This window comes from Lissotriton helveticus, chromosome 9, assembly GCF_964261635.1.
Source record: "Lissotriton helveticus chromosome 9, aLisHel1.1, whole genome shotgun sequence".
Taxonomy (NCBI): Eukaryota; Metazoa; Chordata; class Amphibia; order Caudata; family Salamandridae; genus Lissotriton; species Lissotriton helveticus.
The window spans coordinates 1,247,075,445-1,247,095,831 of record NC_136070.1 but is presented as its reverse complement, the minus strand read 5'-3'; the positions used below and the strand labels follow the sequence as shown (position 1 = coordinate 1,247,095,831).

Below are 20,387 nucleotides of genomic sequence, written 5' to 3'. Positions count from 1 at the left end.
AGAGTAACGCAACACAGTGATTTGCGCTGCGTTGTCTTATTCCCGATTTATGGAGCCCCTGAAGGCCACGCAAAGTGGCCTTGAGTGGCTTGGTAAATCACATGTAAGGTTTGCATCACTCTTCCACCATATTGTGTGGCACAAGAGCAACGTAAAATAGGTCCCTGATTTTCAAATTTTCAGGGCCTCAATTATGGGGTTTTTGGCGTAGGACAGCGCAGCAAGTCACCCTGTTCTGCTGCCCTACATCAAAGTGATAGGGCAGGAATGCACTGTATTTATCCAATATGGTGCATTCCTGGCCTTTACCCCCTGTGCTGGCGCCGTTTCAAGAGCCTAGCGCTAACGCAGGCACCCTTGCACCATGGCGCAAGGGTGCCTGTGTTGTCGGCAGGATCGTTTTTATACAGGAAGGGGCACCTTCCTGCAAAAAATCAATCCTGAGAGGCCTTTTCCTCTTACTTTGGGAAGAGGAATAAACAAGGAGAAATAAAATAATTTTTCCTCATTACACCTCACCTCAGGAGCTGTAAGGTTTTGGCGCATCCCCAGATTTACATGGTCTTGTCGATCTGGGGAAGCGTCAAAATCCATGGGTGTTGCGTGGGAACACCCACTGCAACGCCCATGGATTGACTCCCTAGTGCAGAGTGAGACAACACAGTGATCTGTTCTGCCTTGCCATACTCCATATCTATGAGGCCACACAAAGTTGCTTTGTGTGGCCTCATAGACATGATTCCAAGGTTTGTCCCACCGGAGTGTCACAGAAAGTGACGCTACGGCGGAGGCGGTCCATTAGAATTTTTCCTATCCATAATAGTACTCGTGTCATATAACAACTGAAATTAGCACTGAACCCTCATCTGTTGCATCTTGAAAGATAAGAGCAATTACTTTACTGCTCATCTCTCCCCAGACATACGTGAATATGTTTTTTCCCACGTTTGTTTTCATTAGTTTTAGAAACTTAAATTCCCTATATGTGTGTTTTCCTTCACCTACAATATCTATACAAATGGTGCAATTAATCCCCTACAACTGTGTTTGTTAAATTTATGTTAACCAAACCCTCTTTTCTAGAAAAGGTTTTAAGCATAGGATTAGCACAGTGCCACCCACTGTGCCAGAAGTCGGAAAAGGCTTTTGTCATTTTATAGCTCAGCACAGATAGCACTATAATAATCCTGTGCTTTTAACCCCTTCCATGCTCATGATAGAACGGTTCCGTCATGAGCGTCGGTTGAGCTGTGCTCATGACGGAACCGTTCCGTCATGAGCCCATAGGCTCATTAGAACCTTCAGCACAGCGCGAAAATTCGTGCCGCGCTGAAGGGGTTAAAGGCTTTGCTGTAGAAATAGCAAAAGACTTTGTCCTTTTCTAGCTCGGCATGGATGGCACTGTGCTGATCCTATGCTTAAACATTTTGCTACAAAAGCATGCATTTAAGGTGAGCAGATTCAGGGTGTCAGGGTGTTACTGGTGTTGTATGGTGCTCTAAACAGGAGCTGCTCTTCGCCTAGGCTTAGGAACTACCCAGTGTTCTCTGCTTTTTTTCTGCATAATTTATTTAGCACTCTAAGCCTTTAAAGGTATTGTTTTAAGATATATATATATATATATATATATACTCGTGAGCAAGGGGAGGAGACTACTCGTGAGCAAGGGGAGGAGCCCCGAAATGCGTCGAGTGACATTGTTTCTGTTTTGCTATCTGCTGATTAAATTATTTTTGAACACGCTATTCAGAGTCCTTGCTTCATGCTGTCCCGTAAATTGCGAGGACTTAAGTGTGTCTTTTGGAAAATTAATGGGCTCGCTGCCCAGCACAGACCACTGTTGACAGAGGAGGGGTCAAAGCGCAGTGCAGCGTTGGCTGCACGTACATGGATATATATATATATATATATATATATATATATATATATATATATATATATATATATATATATCTATATATATATCTATATATATATATTCTTTTTTTTTTTTTAAACTTAAGCTTAAAGGGATGTTATAGTTAGGAACTGTAATAATGTCTTAGTTTAAAAGGACGTTATAGTTTGGTGAAAATGTCGGTTAGAACATAAAGTTTTAAACTAACAAAACCACAGAAATTCTCCAGATATAGTTATCTCAAGTAACTGTCTATATAACTCATGCCCTACAGTAACTATAACTGGCGTCCTCGCCATGCACAGTGTTATTATTGATGTCATTTCAGATGTCAGTAGAGATGTTATCAATGTAGTCATTGAACATGTCATTAGTGATGTAATATGTGAGGGTACACGCAGTGCGTGAGAAGGGGAGTGTGGTATGGGATGTTTAAGTTGAATGATAAGATACTTATTAGTCTTAGGCTCTGATGTAGATTTGGAAAGAACCATTTCACCAGTTTATTCTCTTATTGATCTATTTTTTCTCCTAATAATCATGCTTTAGATTTTTAACGAACGAGGTGGAGATGGGCCAAAAGGTGATAAGGTAAACAGACAATGTTTTAAACATGATTATTTGTGCTAGGTGGCAAATGCCTGGAATGGTGCACAATGTATTTTTATGTAATGTTCTCCGTTAATGTTTGCCCTTGAAAATTAATGTTTGTCCTTGTCAAGTGGACATACTTATTCAACAGCCCGAGAAGTAAAGAAATGTATGTACCCTTTGAAATGTGTTACTCACCTTTTGACATGCCCACTCAAATACTCCCACTCACATAGTGACTAATATGCTCACACATTCACCAAGCATTCATACACTCACTAATTTCCATACAGACCTACTCATTGCCCATCATTCACTTGCTGATTGTTACCACATAATCCCTCATGTCACCACTCATTCAGGCACATACATTAATTTATTCATGTGCTTACTTGATAACTCACTCGCATACACTCCTATAAATTAACTTGCTTACTCAGTCACACACTCAGTAGTATGATCACTCAAACATTACCTTACACACATACTTAGAACCATTTACTCACACACTCATTTATTTACCCACTCACTCAACACCACCTTCACACACACTGCTGCATACACGTATTCACACACATATACTGAGTGACCTGCATATATGCTTGATAACTCCCACTCACTTACAAAATCATCTAATCACTCTCACACTCATTCTTGTCCTCACATATTAGCTCATTCACTCACTCAAACATTAACTTCCACAGCAGCATTCACTCTCACTCATTCACATCATCAATCAAGCCTTCATCTAAAAGGTAAACAGGATAAGCTGCCACCTCCCTAGATGCTCCATTGTGAGGCCTCTTCAGCCCCCTCCACACGGTAAGGAGGATGTGAGGCTGCCAGATCATAGAGTGGGGGTTGGACCAGATTCATCTCAAGCCTAGCAAGTTTGTTTCTGTAGATGTTGTGAGACCCTCCAGAGATGCTGAGCTTGCCAGTTATGGTGGAGTGCTTGCGTCCACCACCTTGTAGATGACGCTTCAGGCATTGAAGGTGGTTCATTATAGTCATGCCCCTCACTGGTGAAGCACTCACCCCCTCCTCAATATGATCAGCATATCTGTTGCACAATAATCTCAAATTTATTTTATTCATTTTTTATTTTACAGAGTTTTGACCCGAAGGTATCGGGTATCAGAGCGCTTTACAAAGCACCAGTTGCGTTACATGAGGACACATTCATTTTTGTTAGGCTCAGAGAGGTTAAGTGATTTGCCCAGAATCACAGGATGTTCAGCGTCATTGTCGAGACTCGAACCCCCCAGATTCGAGGTTGACCGCCCTAGCCGTTAGGCCAACTCCTCTCCTCAAATACAATAAAACCTGGCTGGATCTTTTTGTTACTGAAAAGAGTTAGAAATGATATCCCATCCTTATGATGAAATCCCAAAACAACAAATGCCAACCTGAAAAAATCAGGCTGATGAAACTCAATTTTGAGGAAAAGTCATAATGATAAAATACAACTTTTCATGAAAATACAAGGATTTGGGGTGAGTGAGGGCTAGGAGAAAAAAAGAAGAGAGAATGATGGACATGATGAGAGACGAGAGGAAGAGGTGGGGGTGTATGGGCGAACACGGTGCTAAAAGGGGAGTGGGGAAGGAACACCAATCGATAAAAACTTAAATAAGAAGATTGGCAGGGGAGGGAAGGAAAGGGGTGCAATTCCCTCCCCCTTGCAACCCTTCAAAAAGAGAAACAGGAAAATTGGAAAGGAGGCAGTTTAAAAAAGCGTGAGAGAAAAGAAACAAATAGAAAATATTTTTTCTTCAAGATAGGCTTACACTAGGTTGGTTTCTAGGTAAAAATCCATCATAAAAGGTTAGACAAAAAGTTTTGGCAAACTAGCTTCTTCAGATCTTTTATTTGATCACTGGACTCACCTCGAACCCTGGTAGAGATGCTTTAGAAATTTGCTGTGATACAGCTGCATGACCAGGTTTATGTTTGATCCCTCCTGCACAACTATCTGTCTGGGGTCTGCTGCAGCATTGGGGAATGAAGACCCAGATCCTAGACTGGTACCCCAGTATCAACCTAGACCCGGGCAAGGTTATACGCGACTCATCGCAAGCACAAAGCCACTGTGATTCATTGTCAGTTGTCATTTATCCAATAAAATCAACATTGCCAAGAAAATTCTGATTGCCTGGTACCAGCTATCATTTTGGCACTGAATGAAACATTTTCTTTTCCAAAAAACTACCCATCACTGAACTTATCCTGCCTAGGTGGTCTCCACACCCTACCCACTGGCATCCCAGAGTCCTCCCTGACTCCGTGACCGATTGCGCTGCATCATGTTCAAGATTTGCTGCATCTTTGGCAGTAAACGCCAACACCCCAAACTAGCTGGCAGATAACTCCACCATCTGTGTTGGCCAATACAGCCCACAAAGCAAGACATTAACCACCATTTAAATCAAAATAAGAGAAGAACAAAGGAGAAGACATGGTTTACACAGCCATAACCTGATATAAAAGTTTACAAACCTAGGCACTTTGTATGTTTGGAAGCATTCTTTTTAACCAGTCACTACAATAAAATAACAAATAATGAAAATGAGAACAATATGTTTATTGTGTCCGCTGTTGCACCCTGCAAATCAGTAATTAAATGCCTAGGGCCCTAAAATCCTAACTTTACGACTTTCGTTATTCACAAAAGGCATTTAGGAGTACTAAAGTTAAGATTTTGTCTCAGTCAATCTTAAGTTTTGGTGTTAAGTTAAACTTAAGACAAACTTAAGTTTAACTGAGACAAAATCCTAACTTTACGACTACAATTTTGTCTCAGTTAAACTTAAGTTTGTATTGAGTTTAACTTAAGTTTAACTGGGACAAAATCCTAACTTTAGTACTCCTAAATCCCTTTTGTGAATACCGAAAGTCGTAAAGTTAGATTTTGTCTCAAATTACTTTTAGTGAATTGGGCCCCTAGTGCTTAGTCGATTAGATTATTGCAACAGCCTGTTTGTGGGCTTTCCTCAATATTCCTTCTCACTACTGAACAAGGTGCTTTACTTCTTCTCTAGATCTTTATTGAACTTGCCAAGACAAACTCCCACCATGTCTTTTCCACCAAAAAGCTGGGTGGGTCTCAGCTAAAAACGGTTGACGCTAGAAGCTTTTGCCAAATAATTTATAAAGTGGTCCGTATTAGTAGCACAGGCTACCTTGTCCACATCCCAACTTGCTACACACCCATGAGGAATTTGTAATTTCTCCATCTTTGGGGCCCCCATAACCGGAATTACCTGTAAAAGGGACTTGGAGAAGAGTCCTCATATATAGATCCCCTGGAACTAAGAAAGATTTCATCAAGAAATTGATGCACTGTCTGGCCCCTCATATCTTAGCTGCTGACAACTTCCTATTGTTGGGGGATTTTAACTATCATGCAGAACTCGTTACTGACCCTGGCACTATCTGCCTACTATCGGGCCTAGAATCTCTGGATCTGCACCAAAAAGTGGTTGGGTCCACCCATCAGACAGGACATACTTTGGACCTATTGTTTACTAACTTACTTAGTCTCTCTGTCGACCCCTCCCCAACCTGAGCATCTGGTCTGAACTGATCATTCTGTCATTAAATGTCACTTTTGCATGGGAAGGTCCCCTGATGTCAGGACAGCTTCACTTAGGTCAATCTGACCTTGGAGGAAAGTGGAGCTCTTCTCTTTTAAATCACACATTCTTCCCCCCTCTCTGTCTGATCAGACAGCTATGAATATGCCTTGGAAGCATTTGAGAGAGCCATTATTCAAACATTTGATCACCCCCATTAAATGGAACCTTCCTAAATCAAAGACCATGTTGGCTCCATGGATTACAGACTCTTTAAGGAAGGATAAAAGTGGTGCAGAAAACTGGAACGCAAATGGAGGACCTCAAAAACCTTTGAAGACATATTCATTTATAAAAGGAGCTTAAGAATATATCACAACAATCTAAAAATAGCAAAAAAAGTCCATATGGTGGAGAAAATTAATAAAGTGGATAACCTAGCTAAAGAACTGTATAAGATTCTCAAGAAATGTATCAATCCCACAGCCGGCGCTGAATCTGTTGTGGCCTCTCACGCCCTGACCAATGCAATATTTCAAGGATAGAATTGTCAAAATCTACATTGCAAAAGAAACTCTACAGGTAACTAGGGCTGTCCCCATACCTACTGAACATCTTGCCCTGTTCTTTTGGAATGTAATGAGGTGACCCCAGACACCCAGACACCCCAGTGCACAAAATCCTGAATAATTTCTGGCCTGTTTCTTGGGCACATTCAGTACCTCACCACTTTGTACCAAGCCTAATTTATTTTAAGCTAATTTAGTGGTGTTTTGTTCAAGTATTTGCAAACGGACTCACTAAATCACTCATTCACATCTACATAGACATTCAGTAACTCACTTACTCAAGCAGTCCATTCCTATACTTCCAACCTATATGCTATAGTTAAGGAACGTCCTATGATAAACTTCCATTCAACCTTGATTTCAGGGAGAGAGAGAGAGACGGACAGACAGACAGACAGAGAGAGGGGGGATACCGAGATGAAAAAGACATGAGAGAGACATATATAGTGAGAGCAAGTTAGAGAGACAGAGAGAGGGAGCAAGAACCTGAATCCTGAATTCCTTGGAATAATGGGTTAAGGGTTTGAAGGTAGGCTAACACTAAGGAACCCCAGTGCAATGACAACTATATGAAAAGGGCCACCACAAACTGTGGCTGTGCTGGGCCATTCATAAGTTTTATTGGTTTCGAAATGTTTGTTCCTCGTCTAGGGAGAAACCGGTGACCCTGGAGAAGATGGAGCTAAAGGTGTAAAGGGAGAGGCCGGGTTACCAGGTGCGAACGGAGAAAGGGTAAGTTCCAATTCTACAGGGTGCCATGTTGAGGCTGTATAACAGATCCTGAGCTCTGTAAGGACACTACGCACCATAGGCAATGGGTGTGATAGAAAAGCTGCTATGTTACTAAGTGACCGGACCACAAGAACTGGCAATAGGTCTGTTTATGCGGGGCATTGCCTTTGGTCAGTCCTGATTGGTGCATCGTACTGTCCACAGGAGAATCAGGCCTGATAATCTCTGAACCATCATAGAACCATCAGCACTGTTCTAGTTCCAGCTTCGGCACAAAGCCGTGGATTAGATGTGCCAGTAACATCTTCCGAAGGAATACTGTATAAACATGACCCTCGTTTCACAACAGCAGCTTTTGCACTTACATGTGTCCTTGACAGCAGTAAATCTGCATGCATTGCCAGGGAGGTAAACTGCTTGAACGTGTATGACTTGTTCACATTTTGTTTTGGGTAGGCCCACACATAAATTGTATTGTATTGTATTGTATTGAATATTTGTATAGCGCATAAAACTGTCACCCAACAGGTATCCTGACGCTCGACCTTGATGGTAAATAGCACGTTAACAGCCTAGCGCTGATAGTGGGAGGACTAGTCTTCCATCCTAGGGAACAGCCAAGTTTTCAGCTCTTTTCTGAAACAGGTTAACGAATGGGCCTGTCTATTGGTCTGAGGTAGATCGTTCCATTGTCGTGTGGCTGCAACACCAAACGCTCTGCCCCCCCCCCCCTGCCTACTAAAAATGTATAGATCCAGAAATCTCACCTGACTGTATGAATCAGATAAAACCCTCCCCTCTCCACTTCTATCCTCTCATAAAGGGTTTGTCTGACTGCTGCTCTAGATACTTCGGCCTTGTGGGGGTCACGTCTTTCTACAGATTGGGGAAGTGTAGATATGAGTTATAGTCATGGCTACATGCCCATTTCATGTACCGCAGAAATTCAGAAAATTGCACACATTTGAAAACTAATTCATCAAAGGTTTTTGAGTGGAACTTGTTGTTTAGCGTTCTGCAAAATCATGAGTCAGCAATTTCTGTACATGTACAACACCAGCATTTGCTATGTCTGCACATGCACTGAAAATCACAATTTAGAAATTGCACAAAGCAAAATGGTTGATGCTTGGAGAGCAGTGACTGTCAAATGACCATTTATTTACAGAATAGTAGACATTTCTTGCATGTCCCATCTTGCTAAAACACTTTATATGGGCCTAGTCATCACAAAGTGTTTTTTTTAGTTTTGTTGCCCTATAATGTCATCACTTTTTCATTCATATGATAAACTGTGTATTTTTTGCAGGGCACTGAAGGACCAAGAGGACCACCTGGAGCTCGCGTGAGTCTGATTTCCTCTTGAAGTGCATGCAATGCCTTCTTGTGTTTTTCACATTGCAACGGCTGCTTCTGTTCCCAAGATATTGCTGCTTTGATGTTGTCTCTCTGCACTATTGTAACATACTCTTTCTGGGCTTTCACAGGGCGACTCAGGAGACAGAGGTCCAGCAGGGGAGAAGGTAAGGGGTATACACTGCTACACGCACTGCTTGCATGCCCTGCCGCTACTGGGGAGGATGATAATTGAGTTATTGTGGCCTATCTACATGCTAAATGCAACACTGTCTATTCTACCATTCTATTGCAACAATGTTGATACAACTTAAAAGACTTTATGGCTGACAACTCACCAGACTTTGTGGTCTGCAGTGTCATGTCGAGAAAATGTTTAGCGTTTCACCCACTTGAACATTCACATCATACCCTCAAACCGCACAGCAACAATATCCCACTCTTCAGTTTCCTTTTACTGGATTATAGTTATTAATCAGTTTCCTCACAACAATGGGGCATTATTAACCCCTCCCCTGTGGGATTTAACCTTCATTTGAGCCTTACCATTGGTCAACACCCTCTGCAGAATGTGTTAACTGCTATTAGTTACAAGTAGGAGTGTGAGCAGAAAGTGAGGGTGTACAATAGGAGCAGAGGGCAATTAACAGCTGTTACACTCAGCAGCCATCAGCATCTGTCATTCAATCTCAGCCCCTACAAGCAGACAAACGTGTCATTCATTCCTGTCTACTTCAACTCCCTGCTTTGCACTGTCACTGAAGTTAGAAGACAGGCAAACATCGGTTGTTAGTTCCAGAATTCTAAGCATTGTGATTGGCTGAACCAATCTTAACATTCTATGAAAGTACTTCATTGTATCAACTCAACAATAACCCATATTCTAACCTAAGGTTTACAAAGTATATAACCAGTTTTTGGTCCATTTCCTATGGCTAGTTGTTTAGCAATAACATACTAGGGTTTGTGGCTAGATTCTGTCCATACCATGCTGCAGAGTTTCTTCCATCCTCTAGCGCTATCACTGACCCTGTTGTTGGGTCACTAATAATTTTTAGTTCTCGATACTTCTCAGGGAAGTTTCGTTTTATTGATTGTGTTTTGCAAAGCTCTACATTTGCCAAGAGGCTGTACAGAGAGGTGTAAGTGAATTGTGTGAGGTTAAGTGTTTATTAGCATAGACCAGACAATCATGGATGCATGTATATGACTAGGGCTGGGTAACAGCATGCCTTTACACTTGATCCAAAGTTTATCACATTGGCTTGCAAAAAACACTGATTTCAGCTCTTTTCCACAAGTCTCTGTTGTTGAGTTGAAGATTCCCAGTCAGACTGTCTATTATTACAGGTAATATTGCAACAATGTCTTGTGTTGTAGGCCCCTTAACCATGTCATTAATGTATAGTACCAGCTTGCTTGTTCTGTAAATGATCCTCGAAACGTTTTTCCATGCACTATCCTGTCCATCACCTTCCCTTGTGCCCGCCCTGTTGAATGTGTTTTGCCCACTTGGCTCGCAGAAGCTTCACCGAGACCATGGCTCCAGGCGGTGTCCTTCATTCCACCGGATCCTGTGCAATCTCATCCAGATTCCCAGTGGGATGAAGCTCATTAACTGAGTCAGACATCATCTGTTGGCAGCCCCTGACATCTCTGGATGCCAGTCCATACGCAGCATGGACAATCAATGGAAGCCTGGTGACCCACCTCTTGCAATGCCCATGTCTGTCCTGAGCCCAGGTCCTTATCTCCTTACTCTTTCTATCACAGGGCGATCGGGGCCCACCCGGGGTGGACGGACGCAACGGTTTGGATGGAAAACCTGGACAACCCGGAGTACCAGGGCTGAGGGTGAGTATTGTACTAAACAAATTGGGGGAAAGATCATATTGTAAAGTTGAATGCCAATACCAGCACTAGGGCCTTATTCCCATAGGTAAACGTACACGTTTGTGCAAGTTCACTCTTTTTCAGTATTCACAAAATGATCAATTAATAGTAATGACTCATTTCATATTTTTGTCTCTGGCGACTCTGCAGTCTGGGCAGAGAACTCTGCACATTAAAAGATAGCCCCATCTTTTCATGTGGGGAGTTCTTTGCCCCGACTGCGAAGTCTCCAGAGTCGTACAGTTACTATTAAATTACCGTTTTGTGAATACGGAAAAAGAGTAAACTTACACAAATGTATAAGTTTACATATGTGAATGAGGTAATAAGTGTTCCTAACTGGAAGAGGTGGTCACATGTCAGATTTTCTGGGAAGCTTGACATATGGCCATTTCGGACCGAACACCACCACTGACCACTCCTACAGATCAACTAATGTACAAAGAGTTTCGATGATTTTCTTCAAAGACTAGCCATCTAAGTGCCCAATTCTTTGGCTGATATCACATTTCAACCATCTATGGGGCTTGGGACTAGTGTACCAAAGTCTGTGGTCAATGGATTTGAAAGATGGTCATTTACTTGGACCAAATACATAATATTACAAGGAAAGCTCTTTCAGTCTGAGAGATGTAGACTTTTGTTGTATTGGCATTTATTTCGTAGTGACTTGTGCTAAATCTTAACCTCCATCCTTGCCTTCTCTTCATCAAATGACTTTGAAATAAATGCATATGTCTATAGAACTTGAGATCATGTTAAGAGTTTGAGATTCTGACACCCTTTGTATGTTCTGTTTCCTTTCCCTAGGGAGACTCCGGAAAGCAGGGTGATCCAGGACGAGACGTAAGTATTAAATGTTTATAAGGTATATGCTGCAAACTGCATTGCCTTTAGGCACAGTAATAGCTTACGGGATAGACCTTATAGTCTGCAGATGGTATACAAAGTCACTTACTGCCTTAATTTCGATGGTGTGGTAAAAGTAAAATCAGGCGCAAACTGTTTTCGTGCAACGTTTTACACTTTGTGCTCATCAAACATTTGGCGCATATAGCGGTCAGACCCATTTTGTTGCATGCACATTTCCTCCAAGCACTACCTAAATGGGACTGTGTTGCCCAAAAATGATTCTAAGAGGCATAACTTGTAATAAACCTGATTGCAAAGACTGAGCTCAGTTACTATTGCCCATTGCACAGTACAACACATAGGACCTGATTCACAGAACTAACTTAAGACAAAACCCTAAACTTACTACTCTTGGTATTCACAGAAGTTAGGATTTTGTCTTACGTTTGTCTAAAGACAAACTTAAGACAAACTTAAGACAGACTTAAGACAGATTTAAGTTAGGATTTTGTCTTAAGTCTGTATTAAGTTTGTCTTAAGACAAACTTAAGACAAAATCCTAACTTCTGTGAATACCAAAAGTTGTAAGTTTAGGATTTTGTCTTGTGTTAGTTCTGTGAATCGGCCTCCTTGATTTTGTAGCAAAAAGCAACCTCATAACTACATAAACAATATTCTACACTGCGTTTTTCGCACAGTTATTCTGTAGCACTCAGAATGATGTGTGAAAACATCAATTCCGTCATGGCTTAAGAAAAAACACCAGGTGGGAAACCCAGCAATATTGAAATTAATCATTATTCTACAATATGGAGTTGGTGCTGGAGCAAATTCTGATGATAATACTATATGTCTATAAGAAAATAACAGCTAGTGGGACGCAATCAGCAGCTAAACACTCAGGGCCTGATTCACAAAGTTAAATTTACACTTTTGTGTAAATCTTCTATTTTTTGCTATTAACAAACTACATGCTTAATTTAATTTTATGACTGCGGAGGACAGGCCTTTCGTTTTATGAGTGGTGTAAAATTGCCCATTCGTTTAATATGTGCTTGCTTGGTTATAATAAGGGTTGTGGAACCATCAGAGTGATAATCCCAGGTTCTAAACTCGTAGGGCCCGATTCACAGACCTAATTTAAGACAAAATCCTAAATTTACTACTTTTGGTATTCACAGAAGTTAGGATTTTGTCTTAAGTTTGTCTTAAAACAGACTTAAGACAAAATCCTAACTTAAGTCTGTCTTAAGTCTGTCTTAAGTCAGTCTTAAGACAAACTTAAGACACAATCCTACTTCTGTGAATACCAAAAGTAGTAAGTTTAGGATTTTGTCTTAAGTTAGTTCTGTGAATCGGGCCCAATACATTTAAGGCCTCTGGGAGATGATGTGCCCTCTCTATGACATAGAAGTGATAGATTAAAAAACTGGTACGCCCCATTCACAAATGTAATCTGAGACAAAATCCTAATTTTATGACTTTCAGTATTTGCAAAAGGCATTTAGTAGTAGTACAGTTAGGATTCCTAACTTTACTACTGCTAAACTGAGACAAAATCCTAACTTTACGACTTTCGGTATTCACAAAAGGCATTTGGTAGTAGTAAAGTTAGCATTCCTAACTTCACTACTACTACACTGAGACAAAATCCTAACTTTACGACTTTCTGTATTCACAAAAGGCATTTAGTAGTAGTAAAGTTAGGATTCCTACTACTACTAAATTCCTTTAGTGAATACCGAAAGTCATAAAATTAGGATTTTGCCTCAGATTACTTTTGTGAATCGGGCCCGTAGTTCTTGGCCCACATTCTAATTGATGGTATTGAGCAATGCCAATAGTTCACCATCATCATCAGGCGATCATGCATATTCATAAGGCGGGTACTTCTGTGGAGGGAAGGCAGCGGCCTCATGGTGCTAGCTCCAGGAAGAGGCAAATAATCCAAAAGGTCTCAGCACATTTCCTTTGTTGCTCATATGGAGAATGCTCCAGGTGGTTAGTTTCTGTTTTTGCTGAAGAGTGAAACTTCCTGGTGCTGTTATGACTGATTATTATAATAATGCATTTTCCTGTCTTTCCAAATGTTAGCATGTTTCTCAACTTTTGTTACAGGGGCTGCCCGGCCTGAGAGGAGACCAGGGACCTTCAGGACCAATCGGACCAGTTGGACCACCAGGGCTACCTGTGAGTATTTGTGAAATACTTGGTGAATTGCACTTGGCATGGATGGCATACATGGACCCCATGGAATCACAGGGTCTGGGTGGGTTATTTCTGACCAGTAATGATTTGCAGGTGTCGCCCTTTGGGTATTGCACCGCCGACCCAACGAGGAGCAACCCAGATGATGAAGCATGACACCTGCAAGGGTGTGTGAGGGCATTACATCCAACAATATGGATGCCCAACTGTAGGACCCAACGAGACCGTACAACATCCACTTACACCCGGCGTGCCAAGTACATTCCTTAGTTTGAGCAACAGCTCAGCTTCTCTGGTATTACTTGCAACGGACAATGTCAGCGTTTGTTGCTTGGTTACCTATTTTCTACTTATTGAACTATTTGTAAAGCGCTCTGATACCCTTCTAGGGTCAAGTTCGCACTATATAAATCTTTATAAATAAATAAATAAATAATAGACGTTCACAGATGAGATTACTTTACTCAATGCATCCCCCATCTGATCCCTCCCTCTTGCGTTATCCACAATGTAAATAATGTAAATACTGTAAATTTTGTAATTTATGACACTTTTGGGTTTATCTTATATTTATAGGAGACAAACGTTCTTAAATGTTTCTTGGCATGACTGTGTTATTTTTGGGTATGGCAAATCCCTCCACTGGGATATGAAAATTATTTTCAAATTTCTTTTAGGGTAAACCTGGTGATGATGGAAAACCAGGGCAGAATGGAAAAAATGTAAGTATTTTCTCAATGTATGTTTGTGGAATGTATACATAGCTGTTAATTGATAGATTGTGAGAGAAAATGAGTATCATAATGGCCTCAACCTTAAGCTCTACGCTGCATTCAAAAGCAGCAGTTCTTGTTTAACCACTGAACATTGTTTCTATCCGCCATAAACAACGCGCTGAAGACAACCATGACAGAGCGTCCTGGGTGGAGACTAAATTGACACCCAGTCCCACTCTTCCTCTTTAATTGTATGCAGATTGAAAAATTTTCAGGAAGGGGAGGTAGACAAGATTAAAAAGTGCCATGTACAGCAAAACAACAAAAAGCAGACAATGGTGCCAGCAGCCTTCAAAAAAACACACTTACTTTGAGCCAACGTTGTTGAGAGACTCCTGCAGGGAGCTCCAGTTCCCCTCTGGAGGTCGGCACCCTGGGCGTGGGCCCAGTTTGCACATGCTAAATGCCAGCCCTAACATGTGCTATATTTCACCTTGCAAAACTGCACCACTTTCTGTCTCAATCTGGCACTTAAATAACATCTGTGCATCATTTTAGTTACTAAAAATGTAGCATAACTCTCCTGTATGAAAAAAAGACTCAAGCACTCCCCTATACCTCCACCTCTTGTGGCCAAGCATTGTGCAGAATTGTCAAGGTCACCTCCACTGCCACCTAACGGTGTACATGTGAAGGTGCAGCACGCCATTCCACCAGTTCCTTCTCCAAATGTCATCTCTTCCCAGGACACAACTGAGCACAACATGGTGGATGGGAGGTGTGGCAAATGTTTCTATATCACTTCATTTAGAAGCAGCTAAATTGGGGCTAGAGAAAATCTGCATACTACCTATTACGCAAGCATAACTAACAATTTATACATCCTACCCATCACAATTAGGTTCTGTAATTTAATTTCAGCTGGCCCCTAGATACTACATACTTTTCTGAGAATTCCACCATGTCTGTGAGATGCTCTTGCTGCTATAGGCATTCTCTGTAAAGTGGGCCACTGCTTCTGGGAGCAGTGTTTATAGTTAAATTAATAAATAAGATATTAGATTTTTTTTAGAACTACAAAACTGGGTCAGAATCAAACTCTGTACTGAGTTTAAGAGGAGGCTCATAAATAACATTGCACAAGAATGACATGATGTAGCTAAAAAATGAGTCTGGAGGGCTGGCAATGGTACTTGAGACAATTTAAGCCTAAATGGAGATCCCTGGAAGCAGCCCATATAAATTCTCACACCACTCTCTCATTCTTTCATACCGGACTCTTATTAGGCCAGCTTCTATTCCCAATATATTTTCAGACTAGAATGTAGCGCTTACAGTGTTTTTATTAGTATAAAACGTTCTTGACATTTAAAATTTCGGAAACATTCCCGAAAAAACATACATAAAATATGATTTAATTAAAAGTTTTTCAGATATAGTTTGAACATTTCATTTCATATCACAAAAAAATATGCTACATATACATTTCAGCAAAAGAAAAAACATCGCATACAATCATAGACCACTGTAGTTACCCCTTCTCTCTAAGCAATTCTAATGCTCTTGTTCAACCTTAATTAGATCCAATAGCCCTATATGTTTCGTGTGGGACACTCAGTACAGGAATTCCCATGTATCTACAGGTTCCCAGGCTTTTTTTGGATTCTTTGTTTGGCATAGGCGTCGATGCGTTTTCGTGGTTTAAACCATTAGATGTGGTGCCACCTTCTTCAGGACACTGTTTCCTATGGGGTTACTTCTTTATATTGATTAGATTATTTCTTTACCAGATCTAGTGATGTCTTATAGAACGAAACTCCCACGTGATTCTTGTGGTAAGGATGATATTCCCCAAGTGAATTTTTCTATATATCTTATATAAGACAGTAGTGCAGGTATGGTTTCTTCTTTAAACCAAAGTGGCTATTCATATCTTCATGGAATTTATTGTTCTTCACCCCGTTTATCTCATATTATAAGGCTTGGGTTTTCAGGGCTAATATTGCGGAGCAGAAGGTCACATTGATATCTTATGGGCTTTACTTTATCTTATTCCTTGCCCCGATGATGCTGGTCATTTAAAATTTCTTTGAATTCGCGACCGTCTCACTTCGCTCTTCGTTTCTGGATCTATCGAGAAAAGAAGAGCGAAGTGAGACGGTCGCGAAAACCCAAGCGAAAACCCAAGCAGAATAATATGAGATAAACGGGGTGAAGAACAATAAATTCCATGAAGATATGAATAGCCACTTTGGTTTAAAGAAGAAACCATACCTGCACTACTGTCTTATATAAGATATATAGAATAATTCACTTGGGGAATATCATCCTTACCACAAGAATCACGTGGGAGTTTAGTTCTATAAGACATCACTAGATCTGGTAAAGAAATAATCTAATCAATATAAAGAAGTGACCCCATAAGAAACAGTGTCCTGAAGAAGGTGGCTCCACATCCAATGGTTTACACCACCGAAACGCGTCGACACCTATGCCTAAAAAAGAATCCAAAAAAAGGCTGGGAACCTGTAGATACATGGGAATTCCTGTACTGAGTGCCCCACACGAAGCATATAGGGCTATTGGATCTAATTAAGGTTGAACAAGAGCATTAGATTTGCTTAGAGAGAAGGGGTAACTACAGTGGTCTATGATTTTATGCAATGTTTTTTCTTTTGCTGAAATGTATATGTAGTATATTTTTTTGTGATATGAAATGAAATGTTCAAACTTTATCTAAAAAACGTTTAATTAAATCATATTTTATGTATGTTTTTTCGAGAATGTTTCCGAAATTTTAAATGTCAAGAACATTTTATACTAATAAAAACACTGTAAGCGCTACATTCTAGTCTGAAAATATATTGGGAATAGAAGCTGGCCTAATAAGAGTCCGGTATGAAAGAATGAGAGAGTGGTGTGAGAATTTATATAGTCTGCTTCCATGGATCTCCCTTTAGGCTTAAATTGCTACAGCAATGGAGACGGGGAAGTGAAAGAGAAATTATGAAAACTGGGAATAAAAGAGAGACAGATGTAAGATGGAGAGACAGTAAGAAAGCAAAGAAAAAATAAGATGGTGTAAAGAAGAAAAAGTAGGGAAGAAATTAAAAGCAAATATAGAAAATTGGGGAGGAAGAAAGGAATCCATCCCAAACCCTCAAAATAGGTTAGCCTCAACCCATCGGCTGTACTTTAATTTTCTCTAGTCTATTTCATGAATGTCCCTTCAAAACCGTCTAGTTTAATTGGCCTACTTTCTTAATAATATAACACCCTACCACAGCAACATCCCTATACTAAACATTTGTGGGGACAGTTGGCCTCTCTCACATTTGTTCCCTTGGTGCCTTCGAGGCATGGTTTAATGTGGGTGGTGGGGGGTGCTCACTACATTTTTAGCGAGTCTGGACAGCAGGCTACTCCATTACAAATGTGGTAGATGTCCCATTCGTCGTATTACAAGCACATTACAGCCTCTGGTGCTTATTTTACGGTGGACAGGATATCCATAGCATTTCAACAGAGTCTAACTTTGGCCAAACTCTAAATAAGGCTTTAAATACAGACTTAAGACGAGCTTCCCTTGCACTTTGTCATCCACATGGATACAATTGGAAAGTGTGGCATTAGCAGCATTAACTTTCCTGTCATTAGAAAATAATCCACAAAATAAGTGACATATTGAACCTTTTCAAACATTAAACTTGTGCAAGTATGCTCAACTTTAGTTTTCAGTCTGTACATTTTAAGCAGCTGTACAGTTTCAGTTTTGAAGTTTTTTGAACAGTGCAAAGAGGTTTCAAAACATTTTTAAAATGTATAATGTCTTACGCTGTTCTAGTTTAGATGTAAAGATGTTAAGCCTTTTTAAATATGTGCTGTTAAATGTCAGGCAAACCACAATTCTATTTGCCATACTGTGAGCAAAGATCAGTCTTTATTTATTGATGTTGTAACTAAAGGGCAACCTGCTCATGTGACATCCACTATTTTGGCCATGAATGTTGCCCTGTCCAAGTAAAAGATGCTACAAAGTAATGATCATTGAAACAGTCTTGTGTTATCAACATCATCACAGTTATAACTTGTGCAATGTGGAATCCGGCAGTTGGCGTATGTTATTCTTGAGTGACAGTGAGTGGCTGTGATGTGGTTTTGCGCTAGTGTGCAAATGCGCAATGTGTGCAAATACACAAAGTATTTCAGTTTAGCAAAACAACTTTCACCTTGGGCGTCTGAGGATGTGTAGCGGGAGCACTGCAAATACAAGCTAAGGCACGCATGCACAAGCGCAGCGCGGGTTTATGGTGAGCTATTGGGTATTTGTGGTGTTTTACTACTGAATGGCAGGTTGAATCTGCACAATGTGTTGCTTATTTGCAGGGCCCATTTATATGGTTACCTGGTTTCTGGAGTTGTTGTGGTTCCGGTTGCTTCCACATAGGACATAGTTACATCATTGAGGGTTTAATTGTTCTTCTTCTTTACAGGGTGAAGAGGGGACCCCAGGAGAAGACGGCAGGAAGGTACGGTACCAGTCGGAGGACCATTGCGTTAAATCTATAAGCAGCCTAGAGAAGCTTCAAGATTCTAAAACATTACCTGTGTAATGGCGTTCCAAGTGGAAAGGCACAATAGACAGGGCCACAATATTAGACCCAGCAACATTGTGTGAAGTACAGAATTATGTGTAATGCATCCTAGGTTCTATTTAGTTGAATCTACAACAACACTTTCACCATCCCTTGTTCCTTATTTCCTAACAACAAGATGTGGCTGTCTACAGCAAGCGGTTGGGCCCTGCAGCTGTTCGCTGTGTCTCGAAACAGATGTGCAGTGGGCATGTGATGGGGAGCACTGCAGTCACTGTTCTTACCAACAGATTGTTCTAGTTTGCAGAGAGTTGCTTTAAGACACTCATTATTTTCCTGTGCTTTTCTTTTACAAATTCCTGTCATTAGCCCTGTTACCTCAATTTATCCTACTAAGATTATGCCTTCTAAGCTTCATTGACTTATTAGATAAAATCCCTTGACAGGAAGCCCGGGTGTCCTAATGACATGGTGTCATGCGATAATTCGCTGCCTTGCTCATATTGACCAATAATCCTCGGTCCAATTAAGTGCAGCACCCCTAATTCCTTGAATTTTATAAGATTCCCATCAAGCTGTCCTAAATGCATATCCCTGGTGATTTAACAGATACTCAAATACATACTGGGGCCATCACATTATATATATATTAAGTATTAGACATCAAATAAATCCTGGGCTCAGTGCAATGAATTCCTTCACTAGACATTGCCCCTTCCTTGCACGTGACACGCTTCACTGCTGCTAAGTAGTAGACAGAAGCGCCATTCTGTTGACTTGACACTTGCTCAGCACATCATGTGTTGCACCACGGACCTGTAGAAGGCGAGCTGGCATGGGGGAGCATTGACAGAGAGCACAAGATTGACTAGGTAGACATGGCTATCTAGCCAGACAGAACCTGCATTAGTATGTGCTCCATAGAAAGATAAACATCAGACATGTCTCATTCCATTCCACTCCAGCCTGCTATCAAACACTGGCTGATTGATCTTATGGGAGAAAAAAGTTTTTTTCACAAGCTTCTATTTCTAAATGATCTATATTTTTCTAGTACTGGCCTTTACAAAACAATGTTGATTTCCCATAGGAGATCCCAACTCAGTTGGCATTGCTAGAATGTCTCATTTGAAACACTGCTAGCATTTATTTCTTCTTCTGCTTATATGATTGCATTTGATTATTTTTGTGTTTGTTAATTCATCAAGCCTAAAACATCTCTTTTTTTCTCCTGGCGTATATCTTTAGGGAGAAAAGGGGGAACCAGGGACCTCTGGTAGAGATGTAAGTAACAATGAACTCTTAGCGAACAACTTGATAAACTGAACAATATAATTTGGGAGACACCTAATTTTGCTGCCTTTAACTTGATTAACGAAAATACAGTCGGGAAGTACTGTACT

At 40.7% G+C, this 20,387-nt stretch overlaps 1 long non-coding RNA gene across 1 annotated transcript; it reads left to right on the top strand.

The window, feature by feature from the left end:
• The first annotated feature begins 14,350 nt into the window (after positions 1–14,350).
• On the top strand, positions 14,351–20,269 carry LOC144783469 (uncharacterized). Its single transcript, XR_013601448.1, has 3 exons — positions 14,351–14,395; positions 18,883–18,918; positions 20,233–20,269. It is a non-coding gene; the product is annotated as an uncharacterized LOC144783469 (long non-coding RNA).
• Positions 20,270–20,387: the final 118 nt, after the last annotated feature.